Source organism: Opisthocomus hoazin, chromosome 9, assembly GCF_030867145.1.
Source record: "Opisthocomus hoazin isolate bOpiHoa1 chromosome 9, bOpiHoa1.hap1, whole genome shotgun sequence".
NCBI classification, from domain to species: domain Eukaryota; kingdom Metazoa; phylum Chordata; class Aves; order Opisthocomiformes; family Opisthocomidae; genus Opisthocomus; species Opisthocomus hoazin.
This window is the reverse complement of record NC_134422.1, coordinates 44963456-44989306: the sequence shown is the minus strand read 5'-3', so window position 1 is coordinate 44989306 and position 25851 is coordinate 44963456. Positions and strand designations below refer to the sequence as shown.

General features: G+C 59.9%; 1 protein-coding gene across 1 annotated transcript in view; it reads right to left on the bottom strand.

Annotated features, from left to right (window-relative positions):
• Positions 1–25851, bottom strand: part of LOC142362457 (uncharacterized) — a 98808-nt gene that overhangs the window by 49940 nt on the left and 23017 nt on the right. The window contains exons 13-20 of the mRNA XM_075431090.1: positions 25407–25516; positions 20940–22713; positions 19395–19504; positions 16690–16799; positions 10672–10781; positions 7967–8076; positions 3481–5254; positions 1957–2066 (exon numbers count right to left, since the gene is read on the bottom strand). The gene's annotated coding sequence lies outside the window, so the exon portion shown is untranslated. The remainder of the gene's footprint in view (positions 1–1956; positions 2067–3480; positions 5255–7966; positions 8077–10671; positions 10782–16689; positions 16800–19394; positions 19505–20939; positions 22714–25406; positions 25517–25851) is intronic.

The following is a 25851-nucleotide window of genomic DNA, read 5'->3' as shown; positions in this document are numbered from 1 at the left end:
AACAGGGAGCAGGACGCTGGGACAGACAGCAAACGAGAGCAACAGAGAGAACGGCAGCGAGGCAGAGCACGAGATAAAACAGGGACTGAGAGCAAGACCGAGGGGTGAAGCAATAAATAACGGGGCTGGGGAGCAGGACAGCAGAAGAGAGAGACAGAGAGGGGGACACATAAGACAACCGCAAACTGAGAGGGAGAAGGAGAAGAGCACAGAGGGTCACAGACAAAAAGAGAGGGACGGCAGAAAGAGAAAAACAAGACGAGGCAGAAGGACTGAGGAGCAGAGAGAAAAAGGGTACGGGGAAAAGGACAGAGATGCAGAAAACAAGGAAAGCCTGGAGCACAGGGCAAAACTGACAAGGACAGGGAGCGGGACAAAGGGATGGAGGAGTTAAAAACAGCGATGGGCCGCAGCACAGAGGAAGAGAGAGAAAAAGAGCAAGAGCAGCAAGGGAAGAAGAGTGACAGAAGGGTGTTGACAGGGACACGTACAAAGGGGGCTTGGGGGACACAGACATCGGAAGGGTAGAAAGGAAAGGGAGGGATGGGGAGCAAGACAGCGTGACAGAGCGAGACAGAGGGAGTGGAGTGCAAGGATACACAAAAGCAGAGGGACTGGGAAGAGGAAAGAACGTCAGGGACAGAAAGGCGAGGCTGGCGAGCAGGAGAGAGAGAGGTGGAGAATGAAAAAACAGCCACGGTCAGAAGAACAGAAATGCAGAGAAGAAAAAATTACTTCCAGGCAGCAGGACAGAGGGACAGAGCAAGAGCAAAAATATCAAGAGGGAGAAGGACAGGTAACACACAGCAGGACGCTGCGGGAGTGAGAGGGAGGGAACACAGAGCAAAGCAGAAGAATGAAGAGAGAAAAAAAAAAACAACCCAGCAAACAGAAAGGGAACCAGACAGAACTAGGCAGCAGGACAGAGAGACGGAGAAAGAAAAAACAGGGACAAAGGGATAGAGAGGCAAAGAGAGGGATGGGGACCAGGACAGTGGGATACAAACAGGGAGTAGGACTCGAGATTGCAGAGAGAGAGGTCCAGGGAAGCAGGAAGAATGACAGAGAGAAAAAGGGGGCAGGGGGGTGGGGAGCAGGTCAGAGAGCCGGAGAAAGGAAAAACACTGCTGTGGAGCAGCAGAGGGGGACGGAGAAAGAGAAAGAGGGAGGGGGAGCAGGGCAGAGAAACGGAGAGAGAAAATAAGCGATGGGGAGAAGGGCAGAGCACTAGGAAGAGGAAAATAAGACAAGGGAGAAGACCGAGGAGCTCAGAGAGAAAGAAGGGTCGAAAGGAAACGCCAGAGAGGTAGAGAAATCAAGAAAAACAGGGACGAGGAGCCTTGCAGAGACGGAGCACGAAAATGTAGGGCCGGTGAGCGCGAAAGAGGGAGAGAGAGACGGGGGCAGGGGGAGGAGATGAAGAAGAAAGGAGAGATAAAGATAGCAACGGAGCGCAGGGGACACAGACAGAGAGAGAAAAAGGACAGTGAACAGGAAAAAAGGGACCGAGAAACAAAGAAAGGGTCAGATCTAGACAAAGAGACCAAGAAAGGGGCGGGGGGGCGTGTGTGCAGGGAAACCCCAAAACAAACCAGCAAGGGGCTAGAGAACAGAGAGGGAGAGAAAGAGAAGAAAGGGCCATGAAGCAGGACAGAGAAGGAGAGAAAGGCAAAAAGGGAGAGCAAAAAGAGAGCCGGCTGGACAGGGAGGTACAGCAAGAAACGACCGGACAGCCAGCAGGACAGAGAAATAGAGACAGGGAGCCGGCTAGAGAAATTCTGAAGGGAGAAAAAGAGGGAGAGGGAGCAGAACACAAACACAGACAGAAGACGGGAGGTACAGGGAAAGGAAAACGAAAAAAAAAAAAAATCACAGCAGCGTGGGAGAAATAAGGATCCAGGGGACAGCTCGGGACGCAGAAGAGGGGCGACAGGGCCCCGAGGGCCCGCCACTCACCGCAGCTCTCGCTCTCCGCGCTCCCGGGAGACTCTGCCGCTTCAGACGCTTCTCTGTCCTGCTCTCCTCCATTCCTCTTCCGTAACTCCGGTCGCTTGGCTGTCCCCCACCTAAGAGAAAACGTCCATGTCTCGCAGCTCTTACGAGACAAGGCTCCCTACGCACGTAGCCGCGCTCGCGCGCTCCACAACCGTACCATGCTGCTGCTGGTGACACATACAGACCCTGCGGGGCACGCTGGCGGCCTGGCCTGCTGCGGGCTACCAAGAGGGAGCCTTCCTCACCCGCAGCGCCAGGCAGCCGCCAGCCAGGTGGCCTTCCATTTCTTCTTCTTCTTCAGCCTTCTCGGGACTCTCCAGCTTCAGCCGCGCCACCTCCTGTCCGCAGCCACTCAGCGCTCCGCCTCTCCCTTTTCGCCCCCACGCCGCCAGCACAGCGAGGCCCGGCACACGCAGCCCACACAAGCCTGGAGCGGGCGCAGCCAACGGCATCCCCAGGGCACGAACGGACAAACGCGTCCTCAGCGCGGCCCCTGCCACACACAAACAAGCAGCGGCGACCGCGTTCAGGGAGGCCGACGCACGCTCCAGGGCCAGCGTGCCGCCCGCACCACGGGCCTTGGGGGAGGCCGGGCGCTCCGGGACAGGCTTCAGGGGACGTGCTGCAGCTGGGGGCGGCTGCGCGGGGCGAGCGGGGCCGGGGGAGCGCTGCCGACTTGGGGGGGGGGGGGGGTGCCCGCCTCCTTCTCCCCTTCCCTTCCGTCACCTCCCGCCTCTGGCCCCGGGGCTGCCCGCACCCGGCTCGCCTCCTGCAGCCTGCCGCAGCGGCCGGCTCCAAGCTTCCCGTCCCACCACCCTCGGGCACCCACCACGCACCCCCGCACCCGCCGGAGGGGAGCCCGCGCCTCACCGCTGGCCTCTCTGCTCCCCCGCCGCCCCGGCACCCGACACCAGCCCGCCGCCATGCTACTCCGCCGCACCGCGCATGCGCCACGAGCCGACGGCGCGCCGGAGGAGCCACACTCTGAGCCGAACGCCGGGCTGCAGTACCGCATTGCGGCCAGGGGTCGGCGCCAGCGGGGGCGGTGCGGGCGGCGCCGGCGGGGGCGGTGCCAGCGGGGGCGGGGGCGGTGCCAGCGGGGGCGGGGGCGGCGCCAGCGGGGGCGGTGCAAGGGGGGCGGCGCCAGCGGGGGCGGGGGCGGCGCCAGCGGGGGCGGGGGCGGCGCCAGCGGGGGCGGGGGCGGCGCCAGCGGGGGCGGGGGCGGCGCCAGCGGGGGCGGGGGCGGCGCCGGCGCCCAGCGGGGGCGGCCCCGGCGCCCAGCGGGGGCGGTGCCCAGTGGGGGCGGCCCCGAGCGGGGGCGGTGCCGAGCGCCTGCTCCGGCTCCGAGCAGACCCCGACTCGCGGCTCCGACACGGCGCCGCACCCCCGCCGCTCCTTGCCCCCGACACGGACCCCGCCCTCCCGGGCGCTTTTCCCCGGGACCCGCCGCTCCATCCAACCCCCCCCCCCATACCCCGCGCTCACCTTCTCCCTCACTGCAGCCGCAACCCGGCTATGGCTCCGCTCCTCCTTCGGCTCGCATCGGGTCCTCCACAGCTACCCGGGGCACGGCAGCACCAGGCCCTCCACCGGCAGAGGGAGGGGCCGTCGCCATCAGACCCGCTGCCCGCACCTGGGGCTCCCCCGGCCCCGGCCCACGGCTGGAGTCCACGATGCCGTCATTGGGCAAACACAAAGACTCTCTGAAGCCCTTTGGGCACTTCAGCAAGCAGGCAGGCGTTCCTTATTGCAGCGCCGGACACACAGGGCACGGCTCCAACCAGCGCGCAAAGCACCTGCGCCACCCGAGCGGCAGTACGGAACTTTGCTCACCGGGTGGCAGCAGCGAGCTCTTGGACACGGCGCCACCGCGCATTGGCGCCGCCCGAGCCGCAGTACCGAACTTTGCTCACCGGGTGGCAGCAGCGAGCCCTTGGACACGGCGCCACCGCGCATTGGCGCCGCCCGAGACGCCAGTACCGAACTTTGATCACCGGGTGGCAGCAGCGATCGTACCGGCCCCTCCACGGCCACCCGGGCCACGGCAGCACCGGGCCCTCCACCTGCAGAGGGAGGGGCCGTCGCCATCAGACCCGCTGCCCGCACCTGGGGCTCCCCCGGCCCCGGCCCACGGATGGAGCCCGGCAGGAACAGGGGGCCGTCGCCCCAGCCCCACAGCCCGTCCCCTCCTCCCCTGGCCTCTGGCGCAGCCCCTCGTCCCGTGCAAACCAAGCACAAACGCAGCCGCGAGGGCAAAAGGGACCGCAGGTCTTTACTCAGTCACGCACCCAGCCAGTCCCGGGAGCCGCTCTGCTCCGGGGCTCGCGGCCCCCGACGCTCCCTCTGCCCCTCCGACACCTCGGCACTCCTTCCCGCAGCTGCGCCCGTTGCTCCAGCGGCGAACAGTCCGTCCGTCGCCTCCCGGAGCGACGCGCTGCTCGGCAGAGGCTGCCAAAAATGAGGAGCAGGGTGCAGGCCACTACAAGAGAGGAGAAAAGTGACAGGTGGCTGGACAGCGGCGGTGGAACGAGAAAGCACGAAGCAGGGAAAGGGGCAGCGAGAGAAGGATGGGGACAGGCAGTCCCACAGAGATGGAGAAAGAAGCAGCAGCAAGAGAGGAAGAGCGGCAGCAGAAAGAAGAAGAGGGAGCAGGACACAGACCGAAAATGAAGAACGGGGAGCAGGAAGGAGATGCAAAAAAAAACCCTGCAGCATGACAGAGGAAAAAAGAATAGCGGCAGGGACCTGGACAAAGAGAGATGAGGAAACAGAATAGAATAGACATGGAGAAAGCAGTAGATCTGTGATGTGCTACGGAGCCGAGAAGGAAGGCCTCGAATCAAGGGACGAGGAGCCAGACAGAGAGCACCAAAGACAGCAAAAGTACTGACAGGCTACAGAGTAGGAGGAAAGCAAAACTAGTAACCGGGAGCTGAACAGAAAGAGGGGAAGAAGGAAAAAAATGCCACGGGCTGCAGGGCAGAAAGAGGGAGGACTTCAAAGATGGGGACAAGTCAGAGACAGATGGAGAAAGAAGGTACACAAGAGCAGAAAAAAAAGTAGTCGTAGCAGTGGGGGAAAGAGAGGGAGCCGGGGAGGGCCCAGGATGCAGAAGAGGGGTGACAGGGCCCCGAGGGCCCAGGACTCACCGCAGCTCTCACTCTCGGTGCTGCCGGGAGACTCTGACACTTCAGATGTTTCTCTCTCCTTCTCTCTTCCCTTCTTCTTCCGCAACTCCAATCGTTTGGCTCTCCTCCACCTGAGAGAAAATGCATGTGGCTGTCTTAGAGCTCATACGAGACGTGGCTTCCTAGACAAGAAGCCTCACTGCACACTATATGCAGGAACAGGACAGAGAAAAAGAGAGAATATGATGAGTGGGAAGCAGAACACACGGATCGAGAGAGAACTTGAATCAGAGGAGTAAACAAGGCAGGAAAGAGAGATAAAGACAGGGAAGAAGCCACAAGAAAAGGGCCTTTCTGGCCTCTACTCGCACCCCCCGGCCTCCCTTTTTTTCTGGCCTCTACTCTCGCCCCCAGCCTCCCACCCCTCTGCAGCCTCCCACTCCTTTCCGGCCTCCCTTTTTTTCTGGCCTCTACTCTCGCCCCCAGCCTCCCACCCCTCTGCAGCCTCCCACTCCTTTCCGGCCTCCCTTTTTTTCTGGCCTCTACTCTCGCCCCCAGCCTCCCACCCCTCTGCAGCCTCCCACCCCTTTCCGGCCTCCCTTTTTTTCTGGCCTCTACTCTCGCCCCCAGCCTCCCACCCCTCTGCAGCCTCCCACCCCTTTCCGGCCTCCTTTTTTTTCTGGCCTCTACTCCCCCCTCCTCGGCCCCCCCCCCCCCCCAGCCTCCCACCCCTCGATAGCCTCCTACCTCCCATTTTGCTGGCCTCTACTTAATTCAGCTTCCCACCCCTCTGCAACCTCCTACCTCTTTCCAGCCTCCACTCCGCCCCCCCAGCTTCCCACCCTTTTTCAGCCTCCCACCACCGTCCCACGCAGTGCAGGACACACTGACAGAGAGAGAAAAAGGACAGGCAACAGGAAGAAACGTACTAAGAAACAAAGAAAGGGTCAGACGAAGAAGGGGGTGGGTGGTCAGGGTTGGAACCCCAACACAAACCAGCAAGGGGATAGAGGACAGACAGAGAGGAAGACAAGAACGGGCCGGGAAGCAGGAAGAGAAGGAGAGAAAGGCAAAAAGGGAGAGCCGGCTGCACAGGCAGGTACAGCAAGAAACGACCGGACAGGCAGCAGCATCGAGAAAGAGAGACAGAAAAACTGGGGACAGGAAGCAGGACAGAGGGACGGCGAGAGGAAACAAGGGCCAGGGAGCAGGACAGCGGTGGAAAAAGAGGCACTGGGGCAGTAGGACAGAAAGAGAAGGAAGAAAGGCCAGAACAAGGACGGGGAATAACAGCAAAGGGAAAGAGAAGGACAAGGAGCGGGACAGATTGTCAGAGAAAGACAGGGACAGGGAGCGGGACAAGGTGATACTGAGAGAGAAAAAGGGGACGAGGAGGCAGGACAAAGTGAAAGACAGGCACAAGTAAGAGACGGGGGAGCAGGACAGAGACGGAGGGGGAAAAGCCTCAGCTGGGCAGCAGGAGAGAGAGGCGGAGAAGGGAAAAAACAGCACCGGGCTGAGGGACCCTGAGGGAGGAATTAAAAAACAAACACAGGGAGCAGGACAAAATGACAGAGAGAGAGAAAAGGGACAGAGCAGGACAGCATTGGGGGGAGAAATGCGACCGTGACGGGCAGCGGGAGAGAGGTATGGAGAAAGAAAAAAAATACCGAGGAAGAGAGAAAGCAAACAAGGGACAGCGAGCTGCACAGGGGGATAGAGAAAGAAAGGATGGGAGAGGGAATGGCGCAGAGAGAGAAAGGCAGAAAAAACAGCAAGAGGAAGCAGGGCAAAAGGACAGCAAGAGGAAAAAGGAAAGGGACAGGGAGCTGGACAGAGATGGGAAAAAAAGCAGCGGGGACACACGAAAAGAGACAGAAAGAGAAGGGCACAAAAGGATAGATCAGGACAGCGGCAGGATGGAGACGCACAACAAAACCTGGGACGGTCAACCTGGGTGGGCGGGGAGCGGGTCAGAGAGCCGGAGAAAGGAAAAACACTGCTGTGGAGCAGCAGAGGGGGACGGAGAAAGAAAGAGAGGGACGGGGAGCAGGGCAGAGAAACGGAGAGAGAAAATAAGCGATGGGGAGCAGGGCAGAGCACTAGGAAGAGGAAAATAAGACAAGGGAGAAGACCGAGGAGCTCAGAGAGAAAGAAGGGTCGAAAGGAAACGCCAGAGAGGTAGAGAAATCAAGAAAAACAGGGACGAGGAGGCTTGCAGAGACGGAGCACGAAAATGTAGGGCCGGTGAGCGCGAAAGAGGGAGAGAGAGACGGGGGCAGGGGGAGGAGATGAAGAAGAAAGGAGAGATAAAGATGGCAACAGAGCGCAGGACACACAGACAGAGAGAGAAAAAGGACAGTGAACAGGAAAAAAGGGACCGAGAAACAAAGAAAGGGTCAGATCTAGACAAAGCGACCAAGAAAGGGGCGGGGGGGCGTGTGTGCAGGGAAACCCCAAAACAAACCAGCAAGGGGCTAGAGAACAGAGAGGGAGAGAAAGAGAAGAAAGGGCCATGAAGCAGGACAGAGAAGAGAGAAAGGCAAAAAGGGAGAGCAAAAAGAGAGCCGGCTGGACAGGGAGGTACAGCAAGAAACAACCGGACAGCCAGCAGGACAGAGAAATAGAGACAGGGAGCCGGCTAGAGAAATTCTGAAGGGAGAAAAAGAGGGAGAGGGAGCAGAACACAAACACAGACAGAAGACGGGAGGTACAGGGAAAGGAAAACAAAAGGAAAAAGACAAAAAAAAAAAAAATCACAGCAGCGTGGGAGAGAGAAGGATCCAGGGGAGGGCCCGGGACGCAGAAGAGGGGCGACAGGGCCCCGAGGGCCCGCCACTCACCGCAGCTCTCGCTCTCCGCGCTCCCGGGAGACTCTGCCGCTTCAGACGCTTCTCTGTCCTGCTCTCCTTCATTCCTCTTCCGTAACTCCGGTCACTTGGCTGTCCCCCACCTAAGAGAAAACGTCCATGTCTCGCAGCTCTTACGAGACAAGGATCCCTAGGCATGTAGCCTCGCTTGCTCGCGCGCTACGCGCAGGAACAGCACAGAGGGAAAGAGAGAGAAACAGAGAACGACGAGCGGGCAGCAGAACTGACGGATCAAGAGAGAAACTGAATCGGAGGAATAAAGAACACTGGAGGGAGACACAAGTAGAGCGAACAAGCCAGATGGACGGGGGCAGGAGACACACAGATCAGGCCAAAGAGGTGGAGAAAGTAAAATCGGTGATGGGCTGCAGGATGATAGAAAAGGCCACGGTTCAGCACAGAGGAGAACAACGGGACAGCAAGCTGGACAGGGGCATATAGCAAGAAACAAAGGGACAGGCAGCAGTATGGAGATACACAGACAAAGAGTTACGGGGAGCATGTAGGACAGAGAGAACAAGAGAAAAGGGACAGGGAGGGGGGCACAGATGGAGAAAGAAACATTGCAGAGAGCGACAGGGCAGAGGCAGAGAGGTAGAGAAAGGAAGAAAAAAGTAGCGACGAGTAAGAGGCCAGAGGGACAAGGAAAAGCCAGGAGGAAGGACAGAGTGAGAGAGAAAACAGGTGAGGGACACAACGCCAGACTGTGAAACAGAGAGCGCAACAGGGAGCAGGACGCTGGGACAGACAGCAAACGAGAGCAACAGAGAGAACGGCAGCGAGGCAGAGCACGAGATAAAACAGGGACTGAGAGCAAGACCGAGGGGTGAAGCAATAAATAACGGGGCTGGGGAGCAGGACAGCAGAAGAGAGAGACAGAGAGGGGGACACATAAGACAACCGCAAACTGAGAGGGAGAAGGAGAAGAGCACAGAGGGTCACAGACAAAAAGAGAGGGACGGCAGAAAGAGAAAAACAAGACGAGGCAGAAGGACTGAGGAGCAGAGAGAAAAAGGGTACGGGGAAAAGGACAGAGATGCAGAAAACAAGGAAAGCCTGGAGCACAGGGCAAAACTGACAAGGACAGGGAGCGGGACAAAGGGATGGAGGAGTTAAAAACAGCGATGGGCCGCAGCACAGAGGAAGAGAGAGAAAAAGAGCAAGAGCAGCAAGGGAAGAAGAGTGACAGAAGGGTGTTGACAGGGACACGTACAAAGGGGGCTTGGGGGACACAGACATCGGAAGGGTAGAAAGGAAAGGGAGGGATGGGGAGCAAGACAGCGTGACAGAGCGAGACAGAGGGAGTGGAGTGCAAGGATACACAAAAGCAGAGGGACTGGGAAGAGGAAAGAACGTCAGGGACAGAAAGGCGAGGCTGGCGAGCAGGAGAGAGAGAGGTGGAGAATGAAAAAACAGCCACGGTCAGAAGAACAGAAATGCAGAGAAGAAAAAATTACTTCCAGGCAGCAGGACAGAGGGACAGAGCAAGAGCAAAAATATCAAGAGGGAGAAGGACAGGTAACACACAGCAGGACGCTGCGGGAGTGAGAGGGAGGGAACACAGAGCAAAGCAGAAGAATGAAGAGAGAAAAAAAAAAACAACCCAGCAAACAGAAAGGGAACCAGACAGAACTAGGCAGCAGGACAGAGAGACGGAGAAAGAAAAAACAGGGACAAAGGGATAGAGAGGCAAAGAGAGGGATGGGGACCAGGACAGTGGGATACAAACAGGGAGTAGGACTCGAGATTGCAGAGAGAGAGGTCCAGGGAAGCAGGAAGAATGACAGAGAGAAAAAGGGGGCAGGGGGGTGGGGAGCAGGTCAGAGAGCCGGAGAAAGGAAAAACACTGCTGTGGAGCAGCAGAGGGGGACGGAGAAAGAGAAAGAGGGAGGGGGAGCAGGGCAGAGAAACGGAGAGAGAAAATAAGCGATGGGGAGAAGGGCAGAGCACTAGGAAGAGGAAAATAAGACAAGGGAGAAGACCGAGGAGCTCAGAGAGAAAGAAGGGTCGAAAGGAAACGCCAGAGAGGTAGAGAAATCAAGAAAAACAGGGACGAGGAGCCTTGCAGAGACGGAGCACGAAAATGTAGGGCCGGTGAGCGCGAAAGAGGGAGAGAGAGACGGGGGCAGGGGGAGGAGATGAAGAAGAAAGGAGAGATAAAGATAGCAACGGAGCGCAGGGGACACAGACAGAGAGAGAAAAAGGACAGTGAACAGGAAAAAAGGGACCGAGAAACAAAGAAAGGGTCAGATCTAGACAAAGAGACCAAGAAAGGGGCGGGGGGGCGTGTGTGCAGGGAAACCCCAAAACAAACCAGCAAGGGGCTAGAGAACAGAGAGGGAGAGAAAGAGAAGAAAGGGCCATGAAGCAGGACAGAGAAGGAGAGAAAGGCAAAAAGGGAGAGCAAAAAGAGAGCCGGCTGGACAGGGAGGTACAGCAAGAAACGACCGGACAGCCAGCAGGACAGAGAAATAGAGACAGGGAGCCGGCTAGAGAAATTCTGAAGGGAGAAAAAGAGGGAGAGGGAGCAGAACACAAACACAGACAGAAGACGGGAGGTACAGGGAAAGGAAAACGAAAAAAAAAAAAAATCACAGCAGCGTGGGAGAAATAAGGATCCAGGGGACAGCTCGGGACGCAGAAGAGGGGCGACAGGGCCCCGAGGGCCCGCCACTCACCGCAGCTCTCGCTCTCCGCGCTCCCGGGAGACTCTGCCGCTTCAGACGCTTCTCTGTCCTGCTCTCCTCCATTCCTCTTCCGTAACTCCGGTCGCTTGGCTGTCCCCCACCTAAGAGAAAATGTCCATGTCTCGCAGCTCTTACGAGACAAGGCTCCCTACGCACGTAGCCGCGCTCGCGCGCTCCACAACCGTACCATGCTGCTGCTGGTGACACATACAGACCCTGCGGGGCACGCTGGCGGCCTGGCCTGCTGCGGGCTACCAAGAGGGAGCCTTCCTCACCCGCAGCGCCAGGCAGCCGCCAGCCAGGTGGCCTTCCATTTCTTCTTCTTCTTCAGCCTTCTCGGGACTCTCCAGCTTCAGCCGCGCCACCTCCTGTCCGCAGCCACTCAGCGCTCCGCCTCTCCCTTTTCGCCCCCACGCCGCCAGCACAGCGAGGCCCGGCACACGCAGCCCACACAAGCCTGGAGCGGGCGCAGCCAACGGCATCCCCAGGGCACGAACGGACAAACGCGTCCTCAGCGCGGCCCCTGCCACACACAAACAAGCAGCGGCGACCGCGTTCAGGGAGGCCGACGCACGCTCCAGGGCCAGCGTGCCGCCCGCACCACGGGCCTTGGGGGAGGCCGGGCGCTCCGGGACAGGCTTCAGGGGACGTGCTGCAGCTGGGGGCGGCTGCGCGGGGCGAGCGGGGCCGGGGGAGCGCTGCCGACTTGGGGGGGGGGGGGGTGCCCGCCTCCTTCTCCCCTTCCCTTCCGTCACCTCCCGCCTCTGGCCCCGGGGCTGCCCGCACCCGGCTCGCCTCCTGCAGCCTGCCGCAGCGGCCGGCTCCAAGCTTCCCGTCCCACCACCCTCGGGCACCCACCACGCACCCCCGCACCCGCCGGAGGGGAGCCCGCGCCTCACCGCTGGCCTCTCTGCTCCCCCGCCGCCCCGGCACCCGACACCAGCCCGCCGCCATGCTACTCCGCCGCACCGCGCATGCGCCACGAGCCGACGGCGCGCCGGAGGAGCCACACTCTGAGCCGAACGCCGGGCTGCAGTACCGCATTGCGGCCAGGGGTCGGCGCCAGCGGGGGCGGTGCGGGCGGCGCCGGCGGGGGCGGGGGCGGCGCCAGCGGGGGCGGGGGCGGCGCCAGCGGGGGCGGTGCAAGGGGGGCGGCGCCAGCGGGGGCGGGGGCGGCGCCAGCGGGGGCGGGGGCGGCGCCAGCGGGGGCGGGGGCGGCGCCAGCGGGGGCGGGGGCGGCGCCAGCGGGGGCGGGGGCGGCGCCAGCGGGGGCGGGGGCGGTGCCAGCGGGGGCGGGGGCGGCGCCGGCGCCCAGCGGGGGCGGCCCCGGCGCCCAGCGGGGGCGGTGCCCAGTGGGGGCGGCCCCGAGCGGGGGCGGTGCCGAGCGCCTGCTCCGGCTCCGAGCAGACCCCGACTCGCGGCTCCGACACGGCGCCGCACCCCCGCCGCTCCTTGCCCCCGACACGGACCCCGCCCTCCCGGGCGCTTTTCCCCGGGACCCGCCGCTCCATCCAACCCCCCCCCCCCCATACCCCGCGCTCACCTTCTCCCTCACTGCAGCCGCAACCCGGCTATGGCTCCGCTCCTCCTTCGGCTCGCATCGGGTCCTCCACAGCTACCCGGGGCACGGCAGCACCAGGCCCTCCACCGGCAGAGGGAGGGGCCGTCGCCATCAGACCCGCTGCCCGCACCTGGGGCTCCCCCGGCCCCGGCCCACGGCTGGAGTCCACGATGCCGTCATTGGGCAAACACAAAGACTCTCTGAAGCCCTTTGGGCACTTCAGCAAGCAGGCAGGCGTTCCTTATTGCAGCGCCGGACACACAGGGCACGGCTCCAACCAGCGCGCAAAGCACCTGCGCCACCCGAGCGGCAGTACGGAACTTTGCTCACCGGGTGGCAGCAGCGAGCTCTTGGACACGGCGCCACCGCGCATTGGCGCCGCCCGAGCCGCAGTACCGAACTTTGATCACCGGGTGGCAGCAGCGAGCCCTTGGACACGGCGCCACCGCGCATTGGCGCCGCCCGAGACGCCAGTACCGAACTTTGATCACCGGGTGGCAGCAGCGATCGTACCGGCCCCTCCACGGCCACCCGGGCCACGGCAGCACCGGGCCCTCCACCTGCAGAGGGAGGGGCCGTCGCCATCAGACCCGCTGCCCGCACCTGGGGCTCCCCCGGCCCCGGCCCACGGATGGAGCCCGGCAGGAACAGGGGGCCGTCGCCCCAGCCCCACAGCCCGTCCCCTCCTCCCCTGGCCTCTGGCGCAGCCCCTCGTCCCGTGCAAACCAAGCACAAACGCAGCCGCGAGGGCAAAAGGGACCGCAGGTCTTTACTCAGTCACGCACCCAGCCAGTCCCGGGAGCCGCTCTGCTCCGGGGCTCGCGGCCCCCGACGCTCCCTCTGCCCCTCCGACACCTCGGCACTCCTTCCCGCAGCTGCGCCCGTTGCTCCAGCGGCGAACAGTCCGTCCGTCGCCTCCCGGAGCGACGCGCTGCTCGGCAGAGGCTGCCAAAAATGAGGAGCAGGGTGCAGGCCACTACAAGAGAGGAGAAAAGTGACAGGTGGCTGGACAGCGGCGGTGGAACGAGAAAGCACGAAGCAGGGAAAGGGGCAGCGAGAGAAGGATGGGGACAGGCAGTCCCACAGAGATGGAGAAAGAAGCAGCAGCAAGAGAGGAAGAGCGGCAGCAGAAAGAAGAAGAGGGAGCAGGACACAGACCGAAAATGAAGAACGGGGAGCAGGAAGGAGATGCAAAAAAAAACCCTGCAGCATGACAGAGGAAAAAAGAATAGCGGCAGGGACCTGGACAAAGAGAGATGAGGAAACAGAATAGAATAGACATGGAGAAAGCAGTAGATCTGTGATGTGCTACGGAGCCGAGAAGGAAGGCCTCGAATCAAGGGACGAGGAGCCAGACAGAGAGCACCAAAGACAGCAAAAGTACTGACAGGCTACAGAGTAGGAGGAAAGCAAAACTAGTAACCGGGAGCTGAACAGAAAGAGGGGAAGAAGGAAAAAAATGCCACGGGCTGCAGGGCAGAAAGAGGGAGGACTTCAAAGATGGGGACAAGTCAGAGACAGATGGAGAAAGAAGGTACACAAGAGCAGAAAAAAAAGTAGTCGTAGCAGTGGGGGAAAGAGAGGGAGCCGGGGAGGGCCCAGGATGCAGAAGAGGGGTGACAGGGCCCCGAGGGCCCAGGACTCACCGCAGCTCTCACTCTCGGTGCTGCCGGGAGACTCTGACACTTCAGATGTTTCTCTCTCCTTCTCTCTTCCCTTCTTCTTCCGCAACTCCAATCGTTTGGCTCTCCTCCACCTGAGAGAAAATGCATGTGGCTGTCTTAGAGCTCATACGAGACGTGGCTTCCTAGACAAGAAGCCTCACTGCACACTATATGCAGGAACAGGACAGAGAAAAAGAGAGAATATGATGAGTGGGAAGCAGAACACACGGATCGAGAGAGAACTTGAATCAGAGGAGTAAACAAGGCAGGAAAGAGAGATAAAGACAGGGAAGAAGCCACAAGAAAAGGGCCTTTCTGGCCTCTACTCGCACCCCCCGGCCTCCCTTTTTTTCTGGCCTCTACTCTCGCCCCCAGCCTCCCACCCCTCTGCAGCCTCCCACTCCTTTCCGGCCTCCCTTTTTTTCTGGCCTCTACTCTCGCCCCCAGCCTCCCACTCCTTTCCGGCCTCCCTTTTTTTCTGGCCTCTACTCTCGCCCCCAGCCTCCCACCCCTCTGCAGCCTCCCACCCCTTTCCGGCCTCCCTTTTTTTCTGGCCTCTACTCTCGCCCCCAGCCTCCCACCCCTCTGCAGCCTCCCACCCCTTTCCGGCCTCCTTTTTTTTCTGGCCTCTACTCCCCCCTCCTCGGCCCCCCCCCCCCCAGCCTCCCACCCCTCGATAGCCTCCTACCTCCCATTTTGCTGGCCTCTACTTAATTCAGCTTCCCACCCCTCTGCAACCTCCTACCTCTTTCCAGCCTCCACTCCGCCCCCCCAGCTTCCCACCCTTTTTCAGCCTCCCACCACCGTCCCACGCAGTGCAGGACACACTGACAGAGAGAGAAAAAGGACAGGCAACAGGAAGAAACGTACTAAGAAACAAAGAAAGGGTCAGACGAAGAAGGGGGTGGGTGGTCAGGGTTGGAACCCCAACACAAACCAGCAAGGGGATAGAGGACAGACAGAGAGGAAGACAAGAACGGGCCGGGAAGCAGGAAGAGAAGGAGAGAAAGGCAAAAAGGGAGAGCCGGCTGCACAGGCAGGTACAGCAAGAAACGACCGGACAGGCAGCAGCATCGAGAAAGAGAGACAGAAAAACTGGGGACAGGAAGCAGGACAGAGGGACGGCGAGAGGAAACAAGGGCCAGGGAGCAGGACAGCGGTGGAAAAAGAGGCACTGGGGCAGTAGGACAGAAAGAGAAGGAAGAAAGGCCAGAACAAGGACGGGGAATAACAGCAAAGGGAAAGAGAAGGACAAGGAGCGGGACAGATTGTCAGAGAAAGACAGGGACAGGGAGCGGGACAAGGTGATACTGAGAGAGAAAAAGGGGACGAGGAGGCAGGACAAAGTGAAAGACAGGCACAAGTAAGAGACGGGGGAGCAGGACAGAGACGGAGGGGGAAAAGCCTCAGCTGGGCAGCAGGAGAGAGAGGCGGAGAAGGGAAAAAACAGCACCGGGCTGAGGGACCCTGAGGGAGGAATTAAAAAACAAACACAGGGAGCAGGACAAAATGACAGAGAGAGAGAAAAGGGACAGAGCAGGACAGCATTGGGGGGAGAAATGCGACCGTGACGGGCAGCGGGAGAGAGGTATGGAGAAAGAAAAAAAATACCGAGGAAGAGAGAAAGCAAACAAGGGACAGCGAGCTGCACAGGGGGATAGAGAAAGAAAGGATGGGAGAGGGAATGGCGCAGAGAGAGAAAGGCAGAAAAAACAGCAAGAGGAAGCAGGGCAAAAGGACAGCAAGAGGAAAAAGGAAAGGGACAGGGAGCTGGACAGAGATGGGAAAAAAAGCAGCGGGGACACACGAAAAGAGACAGAAAGAGAAGGGCGCAAAAGGATAGATCAGGACAGCGGCAGGATGGAGACGCACAACAAAACCTGGGACGGTCAACCTGGGTGGGCGGGGAGCGGGTCAGAGAGCCGGAGAAAGGAAAAACACTGCTGTGGAGCAGCAGAGGGGGACGGAGAAAGAAAGAGAGGGACGGGGAGCAGGGCAGAGAAACGGAGAGAGAAAATAAGCGATGGGGAGCAGGGCAGAGCACTAGGAAGAGGAAAATAAGACAAGGGAGAAGACCGAGGAGCTCAGAGAGAAAGAAGGGTCGAAAGGAAACGCCAGAGAGGTAGAGAAATCAAGAAAAACAGGGACGAGGAGGCTTGCAGAGACGGAGCACGAAAATGTAGGGCCGGTGAGCGCGAAAGAGGGAGAGAGAGACGGGGGCAGGGGGAGGAGATGAAGAAGAAAGGAGAGATAAAGATGGCAACAGAGCGCAGGACACACAGACAGAGAGAGAAAAAGGACAGTGAACAGGAAAAAAGGGACCGAGAAACAAAGAAAGGGTCAGATCTAGACAAAGCGACCAAGAAAGGGGCGGGGGGGCGTGTGTGCAGGGAAACCCCAAAACAAACCAGCAAGGGGCTAGAGAACAGAGAGGGAGAGAAAGAGAAGAAAGGGCCATGAAGCAGGACAGAGAAGAGAGAAAGGCAAAAAGGGAGAGCAAAAAGAGAGCCGGCTGGACAGGGAGGTACAGCAAGAAACGACCGGACAGCCAGCAGGACAGAGAAATAGAGACAGGGAGCCGGCTAGAGAAATTCTGAAGGGAGAAAAAGAGGGAGAGGGAGCAGAACACAAACACAGACAGAAGACGGGAGGTACAGGGAAAGGAAAACAAAAGGAAAAAGACAAAAAAAAAAAAAATCACAGCAGCGTGGGAGAGAGAAGGATCCAGGGGAGGGCCCGGGACGCAGAAGAGGGGCGACAGGGCCCCGAGGGCCCGCCACTCACCGCAGCTCTCGCTCTCCGCGCTCCCGGGAGACTCTGCCGCTTCAGACGCTTCTCTGTCCTGCTCTCCTTCATTCCTCTTCCGTAACTCCGGTCACTTGGCTGTCCCCCACCTAAGAGAAAACGTCCATGTCTCGCAGCTCTTACGAGACAAGGATCCCTAGGCATGTAGCCTCGCTTGCTCGCGCGCTACGCGCAGGAACAGCACAGAGGGAAAGAGAGAGAAACAGAGAACGACGAGCGGGCAGCAGAACTGACGGATCAAGAGAGAAACTGAATCGGAGGAATAAAGAACACTGGAGGGAGACACAAGTAGAGCGAACAAGCCAGATGGACGGGGGCAGGAGACACACAGATCAGGCCAAAGAGGTGGAGAAAGTAAAATCGGTGATGGGCTGCAGGATGATAGAAAAGGCCACGGTTCAGCACAGAGGAGAACAACGGGACAGCAAGCTGGACAGGGGCATATAGCAAGAAACAAAGGGACAGGCAGCAGTATGGAGATACACAGACAAAGAGTTACGGGGAGCATGTAGGACAGAGAGAACAAGAGAAAAGGGACAGGGAGGGGGGCACAGATGGAGAAAGAAACATTGCAGAGAGCGACAGGGCAGAGGCAGAGAGGTAGAGAAAGGAAGAAAAAAGTAGCGACGAGTAAGAGGCCAGAGGGACAAGGAAAAGCCAGGAGGAAGGACAGAGTGAGAGAGAAAACAGGTGAGGGACACAACGCCAGACTGTGAAACAGAGAGCGCAACAGGGAGCAGGACGCTGGGACAGACAGCAAACGAGAGCAACAGAGAGAACGGCAGCGAGGCAGAGCACGAGATAAAACAGGGACTGAGAGCAAGACCGAGGGGTGAAGCAATAAATAACGGGGCTGGGGAGCAGGACAGCAGAAGAGAGAGACAGAGAGGGGGACACATAAGACAACCGCAAACTGAGAGGGAGAAGGAGAAGAGCACAGAGGGTCACAGACAAAAAGAGAGGGACGGCAGAAAGAGAAAAACAAGACGAGGCAGAAGGACTGAGGAGCAGAGAGAAAAAGGGTACGGGGAAAAGGACAGAGATGCAGAAAACAAGGAAAGCCTGGAGCACAGGGCAAAACTGACAAGGACAGGGAGCGGGACAAAGGGATGGAGGAGTTAAAAACAGCGATGGGCCGCAGCACAGAGGAAGAGAGAGAAAAAGAGCAAGAGCAGCAAGGGAAGAAGAGTGACAGAAGGGTGTTGACAGGGACACGTACAAAGGGGGCTTGGGGGACACAGACATCGGAAGGGTAGAAAGGAAAGGGAGGGATGGGGAGCAAGACAGCGTGACAGAGCGAGACAGAGGGAGTGGAGTGCAAGGATACACAAAAGCAGAGGGACTGGGAAGAGGAAAGAACGTCAGGGACAGAAAGGCGAGGCTGGCGAGCAGGAGAGAGAGAGGTGGAGAATGAAAAAACAGCCACGGTCAGAAGAACAGAAATGCAGAGAAGAAAAAATTACTTCCAGGCAGCAGGACAGAGGGACAGAGCAAGAGCAAAAATATCAAGAGGGAGAAGGACAGGTAACACACAGCAGGACGCTGCGGGAGTGAGAGGGAGGGAACACAGAGCAAAGCAGAAGAATGAAGAGAGAAAAAAAAAAACAACCCAGCAAACAGAAAGGGAACCAGACAGAACTAGGCAGCAGGACAGAGAGACGGAGAAAGAAAAAACAGGGACAAAGGGATAGAGAGGCAAAGAGAGGGATGGGGACCAGGACAGTGGGATACAAACAGGGAGTAGGACTCGAGATTGCAGAGAGAGAGGTCCAGGGAAGCAGGAAGAATGACAGAGAGAAAAAGGGGGCAGGGGGGTGGGGAGCAGGTCAGAGAGCCGGAGAAAGGAAAAACACTGCTGTGGAGCAGCAGAGGGGGACGGAGAAAGAGAAAGAGGGAGGGGGAGCAGGGCAGAGAAACGGAGAGAGAAAATAAGCGATGGGGAGAAGGGCAGAGCACTAGGAAGAGGAAAATAAGACAAGGGAGAAGACCGAGGAGCTCAGAGAGAAAGAAGGGTCGAAAGGAAACGCCAGAGAGGTAGAGAAATCAAGAAAAACAGGGACGAGGAGCCTTGCAGAGACGGAGCACGAAAATGTAGGGCCGGTGAGCGCGAAAGAGGGAGAGAGAGACGGGGGCAGGGGGAGGAGATGAAGAAGAAAGGAGAGATAAAGATAGCAACGGAGCGCAGGGGACACAGACAGAGAGAGAAAAAGGACAGTGAACAGGAAAAAAGGGACCGAGAAACAAAGAAAGGGTCAGATCTAGACAAAGAGACCAAGAAAGGGGCGGGGGGGCGTGTGTGCAGGGAAACCCCAAAACAAACCAGCAAGGGGCTAGAGAACAGAGAGGGAGAGAAAGAGAAGAAAGGGCCATGAAGCAGGACAGAGAAGGAGAGAAAGGCAAAAAGGGAGAGCAAAAAGAGAGCCGGCTGGACAGGGAGGTACAGCAAGAAACGACCGGACAGCCAGCAGGACAGAGAAATAGAGACAGGGAGCCGGCTAGAGAAATTCTGAAGGGAGAAAAAGAGGGAGAGGGAGCAGAACACAAACACAGACAGAAGACGGGAGGTACAGGGAAAGGAAAACGAAAAAAAAAAAAAATCACAGCAGCGTGGGAGAAATAAGGATCCAGGGGACAGCTCGGGACGCAGAAGAGGGGCGACAGGGCCCCGAGGGCCCGCCACTCACCGCAGCTCTCGCTCTCCGCGCTCCCGGGAGACTCTGCCGCTTCAGACGCTTCTCTGTCCTGCTCTCCTCCATTCCTCTTCCGTAACTCCGGTCGCTTGGCTGTCCCCCACCTAAGAGAAAACGTCCATGTCTCGCAGCTCTTACGAGACAAGGCTCCCTACGCACGTAGCCGCGCTCGCGCGCTCCACAACCGTACCATGCTGCTGCTGGTGACACATACAGACCCTGCGGGGCACGCTGGCGGCCTGGCCTGCTGCGGGCTACCAAGAGGGAGCCTTCCTCACCCGCAGCGCCAGGCAGCCGCCAGCCAGGTGGCCTTCCATTTCTTCTTCTTCTTCAGCCTTCTCGGGACTCTCCAGCTTCAGCCGCGCCACCTCCTGTCCGCAGCCACTCAGCGCTCCGCCTCTCCCTTTTCGCCCCCACGCCGCCAGCACAGCGAGGCCCGGCACACGCAGCCCACACAAGCCTGGAGCGGGCGCAGCCAACGGCATCCCCAGGGCACGAACGGACAAACGCGTCCTCAGCGCGGCCCCTGCCACACACAAACAAGCAGCGGCGACCGCGTTCAGGGAGGCCGACGCACGCTCCAGGGCCAGCGTGCCGCCCGCACCACGGGCCTTGGGGGAGGCCGGGCGCTCCGGGACAGGCTTCAGGGGACGTGCTGCAGCTGGGGGCGGCTGCGCGGGGCGAGCGGGGCCGGGGGAGCGCTGCCGACTTGGGGGGGGGGGGGGGTGCCCGCCTCCTTCTCCCCTTCCCTTCCGTCACCTCCCGCCTCTGGCCCCGGGGCTGCCCGCACCCGGCTCGCCTCCTGCAGCCTGCCGCAGCGGCCGGCTCCAAGCTTCCCGTCCCACCACCCTCGGGCACCCACCACGCACCCCCGCACCCGCCGGAGGGGAGCCCGCGCCTCACCGCTGGCCTCTCTGCTCCCCCGCCGCCCCGGCACCCGACACCAGCCCGCCGCCATGCTACTCCGCCGCACCGCGCATGCGCCACGAGCCGACGGCGCGCCGGAGGGGCCACACTCTGAGCCGAACGCCGGGCTGCAGTACCGCATTGCGGCCAGGGGTCGGCGCCAGCGGGGGCGGTGCGGGCGGCGCCGGCGGGGGCGGTGCCAGCGGGGGCGGGGGCGGTGCCAGCGGGGGCGGGGGCGGCGCCAGCGGGGGCGGTGCAAGGGGGGCGGCGCCAGCGGGGGCGGGGGCGGCGCCAGCGGGGGCGGGGGCGGCGCCAGCGGGGGCGGGGGCGGCGCCAGCGGGGGCGGGGGCGGTGCCAGCGGGGGCGGGGGCGGCGCCAGCGGGGGCGGGGGCGGCGCCGGCGCCCAGCGGGGGCGGCCCCGGCGCCCAGCGGGGGCGGTGCCCAGTGGGGGCGGCCCCGAGCGGGGGCGGTGCCGAGCGCCTGCTCCGGCTCCGAGCAGACCCCGACTCGCGGCTCCGACACGGCGCCGCACCCCCGCCGCTCCTTGCCCCCGACACGGACCCCGCCCTCCCGGGCGCTTTTCCCCGGGACCCGCCGCTCCATCCAACCCCCCCCCCCATACCCCGCGCTCACCTTCTCCCTCACTGCAGCCGCAACCCGGCTATGGCTCCGCTCCTCCTTCGGCTCGCATCGGGTCCTCCACAGCTACCCGGGGCACGGCAGCACCAGGCCCTCCACCGGCAGAGGGAGGGGCCGTCGCCATCAGACCCGCTGCCCGCACCTGGGGCTCCCCCGGCCCCGGCCCACGGCTGGAGTCCACGATGCCGTCATTGGGCAAACACAAAGACTCTCTGAAGCCCTTTGGGCACTTCAGCAAGCAGGCAGGCGTTCCTTATTGCAGCGCCGGACACACAGGGCACGGCTCCAACCAGCGCGCAAAGCACCTGCGCCACCCGAGCGGCAGTACGGAACTTTGCTCACCGGGTGGCAGCAGCGAGCTCTTGGACACGGCGCCACCGCGCATTGGCGCCGCCCGAGCCGCAGTACCGAACTTTGCTCACCGGGTGGCAGCAGCGAGCCCTTGGACACGGCGCCACCGCGCATTGGCGCCGCCCGAGACGCCAGTACCGAACTTTGATCACCGGGTGGCAGCAGCGATCGTACCGGCCCCTCCACGGCCACCCGGGCCACGGCAGCACCGGGCCCTCCACCTGCAGAGGGAGGGGCCGTCGCCATCAGACCCGCTGCCCGCACCTGGGGCTCCCCCGGCCCCGGCCCACGGATGGAGCCCGGCAGGAACAGGGGGCCGTCGCCCCAGCCCCACAGCCCGTCCCCTCCTCCCCTGGCCTCTGGCGCAGCCCCTCGTCCCGTGCAAACCAAGCACAAACGCAGCCGCGAGGGCAAAAGGGACCGCAGGTCTTTACTCAGTCACGCACCCAGCCAGTCCCGGGAGCCGCTCTGCTCCGGGGCTCGCGGCCCCCGACGCTCCCTCTGCCCCTCCGACACCTCGGCACTCCTTCCCGCAGCTGCGCCCGTTGCTCCAGCGGCGAACAGTCCGTCCGTCGCCTCCCGGAGCGACGCGCTGCTCGGCAGAGGCTGCCAAAAATGAGGAGCAGGGTGCAGGCCACTACAAGAGAGGAGAAAAGTGACAGGTGGCTGGACAGCGGCGGTGGAACGAGAAAGCACGAAGCAGGGAAAGGGGCAGCGAGAGAAGGATGGGGACAGGCAGTCCCACAGAGATGGAGAAAGAAGCAGCAGCAAGAGAGGAAGAGCGGCAGCAGAAAGAAGAAGAGGGAGCAGGACACAGACCGAAAATGAAGAACGGGGAGCAGGAAGGAGATGCAAAAAAAAACCCTGCAGCATGACAGAGGAAAAAAGAATAGCGGCAGGGACCTGGACAAAGAGAGATGAGGAAACAGAATAGAATAGACATGGAGAAAGCAGTAGATCTGTGATGTGCTACGGAGCCGAGAAGGAAGGCCTCGAATCAAGGGACGAGGAGCCAGACAGAGAGCACCAAAGACAGCAAAAGTACTGACAGGCTACAGAGTAGGAGGAAAGCAAAACTAGTAACCGGGAGCTGAACAGAAAGAGGGGAAGAAGGAAAAAAATGCCACGGGCTGCAGGGCAGAAAGAGGGAGGACTTCAAAGATGGGGACAAGTCAGAGACAGATGGAGAAAGAAGGTACACAAGAGCAGAAAAAAAAGTAGTCGTAGCAGTGGGGGAAAGAGAGGGAGCCGGGGAGGGCCCAGGATGCAGAAGAGGGGTGACAGGGCCCCGAGGGCCCAGGACTCACCGCAGCTCTCACTCTCGGTGCTGCCGGGAGACTCTGACACTTCAGATGTTTCTCTCTCCTTCTCTCTTCCCTTCTTCTTCCGCAACTCCAATCGTTTGGCTCTCCTCCACCTGAGAGAAAATGCATGTGGCTGTCTTAGAGCTCATACGAGACGTGGCTTCCTAGACAAGAAGCCTCACTGCACACTATATGCAGGAACAGGACAGAGAAAAAGAGAGAATATGATGAGTGGGAAGCAGAACACACGGATCGAGAGAGAACTTGAATCAGAGGAGTAAACAAGGCAGGAAAGAGAGATAAAGACAGGGAAGAAGCCACAAGAAAAGGGCCTTTCTGGCCTCTACTCGCACCCCCCGGCCTCCCTTTTTTTCTGGCCTCTACTCTCGCCCCCAGCCTCCCACCCCTCTGCAGCCTCCCACTCCTTTCCGGCCTCCCTTTTTTTCTGGCCTCTACTCTCGCCCCCAGCCTCCCACTCCTTTCCGGCCTCCCTTTTTTTCTGGCCTCTACTCTCGCCCCCAGCCTCCCACCCCTCTGCAGCCTCCCACCCCTTTCCGGCCTCCCTTTTTTTCTGGCCTCTACTCTCGCCCCCAGCCTCCCACCCCTCTGCAGCCTCCCACCCCTTTCCGGCCTCCTTTTTTTTCTGGCCTCTACTCCCCCCTCCTCGGCCCCCCCCCCCCCAGCCTCCCACCCCTCGATAGCCTCCTACCTCCCATTTTGCTGGCCTCTACTTAATTCAGCTTCCCACCCCTCTGCAACCTCCTACCTCTTTCCAGCCTCCACTCCGCCCCCCCAGCTTCCCACCCTTTTTCAGCCTCCCACCACCGTCCCACGCAGTGCAGGACACACTGACAGAGAGAGAAAAAGGACAGGCAACAGGAAGAAACGTACTAAGAAACAAAGAAAGGGTCAGACGAAGAAGGGGGTGGGTGGTCAGGGTTGGAACCCCAACACAAACCAGCAAGGGGATAGAGGACAGACAGAGAGGAAGACAAGAACGGGCCAGGAAGCAGGAAGAGAAGGAGAGAAAGGCAAAAAGGGAGAGCCGGCTGCACAGGCAGGTACAGCAAGAAACGACCGGACAGGCAGCAGCATCGAGAAAGAGAGACAGAAAAACTGGGGACAGGAAGCAGGACAGAGGGACGGCGAGAGGAAACAAGGGCCAGGGAGCAGGACAGCGGTGGAAAAAGAGGCACTGGGGCAGTAGGACAGAAAGAGAAGGAAGAAAGGCCAGAACAAGGACGGGGAATAACAGCAAAGGGAAAGAGAAGGACAAGGAGCGGGACAGATTGTCAGAGAAAGACAGGGACAGGGAGCGGGACAAGGTGATACTGAGAGAGAAAAAGGGGACGAGGAGGCAGGACAAAGTGAAAGACAGGCACAAGTAAGAGACGGGGGAGCAGGACAGAGACGGAGGGGGAAAAGCCTCAGCTGGGCAGCAGGAGAGAGAGGCGGAGAAGGGAAAAAACAGCACCGGGCTGAGGGACCCTGAGGGAGGAATTAAAAAACAAACACAGGGAGCAGGACAAAATGACAGAGAGAGAGAAAAGGGACAGAGCAGGACAGCATTGGGGGGAGAAATGCGACCGTGACGGGCAGCGGGAGAGAGGTATGGAGAAAGAAAAAAAATACCGAGGAAGAGAGAAAGCAAACAAGGGACAGCGAGCTGCACAGGGGGATAGAGAAAGAAAGGATGGGAGAGGGAATGGCGCAGAGAGAGAAAGGCAGAAAAAACAGCAAGAGGAAGCAGGGCAAAAGGACAGCAAGAGGAAAAAGGAAAGGGACAGGGAGCTGGACAGAGATGGGAAAAAAAGCAGCGGGGACACACGAAAAGAGACAGAAAGAGAAGGGCACAAAAGGATAGATCAGGACAGCGGCAGGATGGAGACGCACAACAAAACCTGGGACGGTCAACCTGGGTGGGCGGGGAGCGGGTCAGAGAGCCGGAGAAAGGAAAAACACTGCTGTGGAGCAGCAGAGGGGGACGGAGAAAGAAAGAGAGGGACGGGGAGCAGGGCAGAGAAACGGAGAGAGAAAATAAGCGATGGGGAGCAGGGCAGAGCACTAGGAAGAGGAAAATAAGACAAGGGAGAAGACCGAGGAGCTCAGAGAGAAAGAAGGGTCGAAAGGAAACGCCAGAGAGGTAGAGAAATCAAGAAAAACAGGGACGAGGAGGCTTGCAGAGACGGAGCACGAAAATGTAGGGCCGGTGAGCGCGAAAGAGGGAGAGAGAGACGGGGGCAGGGGGAGGAGATGAAGAAGAAAGGAGAGATAAAGATGGCAACAGAGCGCAGGACACACAGACAGAGAGAGAAAAAGGACAGTGAACAGGAAAAAAGGGACCGAGAAACAAAGAAAGGGTCAGATCTAGACAAAGCGACCAAGAAAGGGGCGGGGGGGGCGTGTGTGCAGGGAAACCCCAAAACAAACCAGCAAGGGGCTAGAGAACAGAGAGGGAGAGAAAGAGAAGAAAGGGCCATGAAGCAGGACAGAGAAGAGAGAAAGGCAAAAAGGGAGAGCAAAAAGAGAGCCGGCTGGACAGGGAGGTACAGCAAGAAACAACCGGACAGCCAGCAGGACAGAGAAATAGAGACAGGGAGCCGGCTAGAGAAATTCTGAAGGGAGAAAAAGAGGGAGAGGGAGCAGAACACAAACACAGACAGAAGACGGGAGGTACAGGGAAAGGAAAACAAAAGGAAAAAGACAAAAAAAAAAAAAATCACAGCAGCGTGGGAGAGAGAAGGATCCAGGGGAGGGCCCGGGACGCAGAAGAGGGGCGACAGGGCCCCGAGGGCCCGCCACTCACCGCAGCTCTCGCTCTCCGCGCTCCCGGGAGACTCTGCCGCTTCAGACGCTTCTCTGTCCTGCTCTCCTTCATTCCTCTTCCGTAACTCCGGTCACTTGGCTGTCCCCCACCTAAGAGAAAACGTCCATGTCTCGCAGCTCTTACGAGACAAGGATCCCTAGGCATGTAGCCTCGCTTGCTCGCGCGCTACGCGCAGGAACAGCACAGAGGGAAAGAGAGAGAAACAGAGAACGACGAGCGGGCAGCAGAACTGACGGATCAAGAGAGAAACTGAATCGGAGGAATAAAGAACACTGGAGGGAGACACAAGTAGAGCGAACAAGCCAGATGGACGGGGGCAGGAGACACACAGATCAGGCCAAAGAGGTGGAGAAAGTAAAATCGGTGATGGGCTGCAGGATGATAGAAAAGGCCACGGTTCAGCACAGAGGAGAACAACGGGACA